Source organism: Simochromis diagramma, unplaced genomic scaffold (assembly GCF_900408965.1).
Source record: "Simochromis diagramma unplaced genomic scaffold, fSimDia1.1 OVJJ01000612.1, whole genome shotgun sequence".
NCBI lineage: Eukaryota > Metazoa > Chordata > Actinopteri > Cichliformes > Cichlidae > Simochromis > Simochromis diagramma.
In genome coordinates, this window is record NW_024387419.1 from 337226 (window position 1) to 341902 (window position 4677).

The window sequence follows — 4677 nt, forward strand, 5'->3', positions numbered from 1 at the left end:
ACATGAGTGGCTAAGTACATGATTCAAAATGTTTTTTAGAAATTACATGTTAAAATAATTATTAGTATGTTAACATGATGGTCTTCTTGTCTACTATCACAAACTGTTTGTGATGTTAAAAACAAAAGACAGTTGAAGAGGTGAAATGACAAGGCAGTCAGAATTCATTGTCTGTTTAAGCAACACAGTAAAAGGTGATTTCATTATTTCTTTAAAACAGAAAGTTACATAAGATGAATACTCTTCATGTTTACCTAACCATTTAAACAACTTTCATTTCTTACTGGAAACTGACACATCTATATGTTCATCATTTTAAAAAACAATTTTATATTTCCAGATTTTGGACACATCAATTTATTGAAATAAAATCTTTCTGCAGATTTCAGTCAGGTTCCTCCACATTGTCTCTATAGTATGTTGGCTTCACTACTGTTATGCTTGAATATCTGCAGGGTGATGATAAGTTTAAGAGCATTTCTAAACCAGGGGTAAAACAGGGTATAGATCAGTGGGTTTAAACAAGAGTTAAAATAAACAATGATCAAAAAAGTCGCAGATGAAGCTTTGACCACATTGCCGTCAACAAGAGAGTAGAAGTAAAATGGGCAAATACTTGCCAGGAACACAATTACAAGAACTCCAAGGTTCCTGGCTGCTTTCAGCTCAGATTTGTTTGTTTGATTCAATGAACGCTCAAGTGTGACAGCTGTAACATGAGAGCGCATGGCACGAGCCTGAGACACAGCCACCACAAATACTCTTGTATACAGAACAATGATGATAATAACTGGAACAAAAAAACATAAAACAATGTCAACAGTTCCAGTTATATCTTCAATAAAAAACACACACTCTCCATAGCAGGAAGCATACCTGCCTGGCTTTATCAAGACATCCTTTGTGTAAAGACTCATGTAGAAAATAGCATAAAACCAACACAGACAAACACTGAGTTTGACTCGTGTCACAGTGATTCTGGTGGGGTAATGCAGAGGGTCACAAATAGCCACATAGCGGTCAACTGATATAAAAACAATAATTTCAAATGAAGCATTCATAAGAATGCCGCTCAGATAAATATAAAGTGAACACATGAGATCACCAAATACCCAGCAGGCCGTGTTTTTGAAGATTTCTACCGGCAGCAACAGAAAACCCACAAAAAAGTCAGAGACAGCCAGAGAGAGGAGGAGGATGTTACTGGGAGTGTGGAGCTGCCTGCAGGGAGACAGAAAATTATAAATTACACATTAGTCATGTCAAATGTCTTCAATGGAAATGTTCCATTGCTGAGGCATGGTGCAATTAAGGAAATAAAACTATACAGTTATGATTAGGTACACACAGGACATTCATCTTGACATAATTCAAACATTACTGAAGAATATGATGTCAATGTAATATTATTTTCTAAAAGTTGAACTTTAGTTTCATCTGAGAGGTTAATCTCTGCCTGAAGTGGGAGACTGAGATGATGATGAGCAGATTAAGAGCAGCAGTGATCACAGAGATGGACGAAAGCCCAACGTTCAGGAGCACCGTTTTGGACCAGTGAAGTGTCGGCTTCCTGCAGGAACTGTTCGGTAGCTCTGGAAAACAGAGCTCTGCCTCTGGATGCATCTGGATCTCCATCATCAGGTTCCTGCAGCTGTCTGGACAGAACTTTCTGTCATCCAGCAAATTTATGTCCTTCTACCATACCTCCCATCCACTGTTGTGCTCCCTGGAGACTGATATCCTTCCTCCTTTTGTGCACACAACCTCTTTTACTTTTCACTCATTCACTGAAGCCCTAGTTTCTTATCCAAACATAGTTATCACAATTAATATTTATTTATTCTGGTAATGACCAAAAAACAAAAATTTTGCCTTGAAAAAATATAATAATTCCTCAATGCTGATGTTAGTTTTATATATATATAATCAAGATAGTGTTGATCAGATATTTGTTGTTGCAACAACATTCCCATCATACGGTGTCATATGATGCTTTTGTAACATATGTGTAAAACTGACTTAACAGAGAGACTTCAATTACGGTACCACAATAATTCAGATAATGTTAAAAGACCGATAGAGTTTTTAATTTAACTATCTACAGCGTTGTGCCAGAATCAGTAATCAGAAATGGAATTCTGAATCAATTGATAAGAGAGACTTAGAGCTTTGTATTGTCATTGTGCAGTTTCTTGCACAGCGAGATAAGATAAGATAAGACAAGCTTTATTAGTCTCACATGTGGGAAATTTGTTTTATTACAGCAGAAAGTGGGCAGTGCAAAGTTACATAACAAAATTAGAGAGACTGGAATAGGATAACAATAAGAATAAGATACTGTACACAACTGTACACTATAGGATTAAATAAAATAAAATACTGGCTACAATAGAATAAAACAGAATAGAAATGCTATATACAACTGAGTAAAATACAATGTTGTCAATTCAATTCAATTCAATTTTATTTATATAGCGCCAAATCACAACAAAAGTCGCCTCAAGGCGCTTCATAGATACAGAGAGAAGCCCAACAATCATATGACCCCCTATGAGCAAGCACTTTGGCGACAGTGGGAAGGAAAAACTCCCTTTTAACAGGAAGAAACCTCCAGCAGAACCAGGCTCAGGGAGGGGCGGCCATCTGCTGCGACCGGTTGGGGTGAGAGAAGGAAGACAGGATAAAGACATGCTGTGGAAGAGAGACAGAGGTTAATAACAGATATGATTCAATGCAGAGAGGCCTATTAACACACAGTGAGTGAGAAAGGTGACTGGAAAGGAAAAACTCAATGCATCATGGGAATCCCCTGGCAGCCTACGTCTATTGCAGCATAACTAAGGGAGGATTCAGGGTCACCTGGTCCAGCCCTAACTATATGCTTTAGCAAAAAGGAAAGTTTTAAGCCCAATCTTAAAAGTAGAGATAGTGTCTGTCTCCCGAATCCAAACTGGAAGCTGGTTCCACAGAAGAGGGGCCTGAAAACTGAAGGCTCTCCCTCCCATTCTAGTTTTAAATACTCTAGGAACAACAAGTAGGCCTGCAGAGCGAGAGCGAAGCGCTCTAATAGGGTAATATGGTACTACAAGGTCATTAAGATAAGATGGGGCCTGATTATTTAAGACCTTGTATGTGAGGAGCAGGATTTTGAATTCAATTCTGGATTTAACAGGAAGCCAATGAAGGGAAGCCAAAACAGGAGAAATATGCTCTCTCTTTCTAGTCCCTGTCAGGACTCTTGCTGCAGCATTTTGGATTAGTTGAAGGCTTTTCAGCGAGTTTTTTGGACATCCTGATAATAATGAATTACAGTAGTCCAGCCTGGAAGTAATAAATGCATGAACTAGTTTTTCAGCGTCACTCTGAGACAGGATATTTCTAATTTTAGAGATGTTGCACAAATGGAAGAAAGCAGTCTTACATATTTGTTTAATATGTGCGTTGAAGGACATGTCCTGGTCAAAAATGACTCCAAGGTTCCTCACAGCATTACTGGAGGCCAAGGTAATGCCATCCAGAGTACGAATCTGGTTAGATACCATATTTCTAGGCTTTTCAGGGCCGAGTACAATAACCTCAGCTTGATCTGAATTAAAAAGCAGAAAGTTAGCGGCCATCCAGGTCTTTATGTCTTTAAGATATTCCTGCAGTTTAACTAATTGGTGTGTGTTATCTGGCTTCATGGACAGATAGAGCTGGGTGTCATCAGCATAGCAGTGAAAATGTATGCTATGTCTTCTAATGATACTGCCTAAGGGAAGCATGTATAATGTAAACAGAATTGGTCCTAGCACTGAACCCTGTGGAACTCCATAATTAACCTCAGTGTGTGAAGAGGACTCTCCATTTACATGCACAAATTGGAGTCTATTAGATAGATATGATACAAAGCACTGCAGTGCAGTACCTGTAATACCTACAGCATGTTCTAATCGCTCTAATAGGATATTATGGTCAACAGTATCGAACGCTGCACTAAGGTCTAGCAGGACAAGCACAGAGATGAGTCCACTGTCAGAGGCCATAAGAAGATCATTTGTAACCTTCACTAAAGCTGTTTCTGTGCTGTGATGAGCTCTGAAACCTGACTGAAACTCTTCAAATAAACCATTCCTCTGCAGATGATCTGTTAGCTGTTTGACAACTACTCTTTCAAGGATTTTTGATATGAAAGGAAGGTTGGAGATTGGCCTATAATTAGCTAAGACTGCTGGGTCTAGAGATGCTTTTTGAGTAAAGGTTTAACTACAGCCAGCTTGAAGGCCTGTGGTACATAGCCGATCATTAGAGATAGGTTGATCATATTTAAAATTGAAGAATTAATTAATGGCAGGACTTCTTTGAGCAGTTTTGTAGGAATGGGGTCTAAAAGACACGTTGATGGTTTGGAGGAAGTAATTATTGAAGTTAACTCAGAAAGATCAATTGGAGAAAAAGAGTCTAACTTAACATCAATGGTACTAAGAGTAGCTGTAGATAATATTACATCTGTGGGATGATTATTGGTAATTTTTTCTCTAATGATAAAAATTTTATTTGTGAAGAAGTTCATGAAGTCATTACTAGTTAACGTTAAAGGGATGGTTGGCTCAAAAGAGCTCTGACTTTTTGTCAGCCTGGCTACAGTGCTGAAGAGAAACCTGGGGTTGTTCTTGTTTACTTCAATCAGTGATGCAT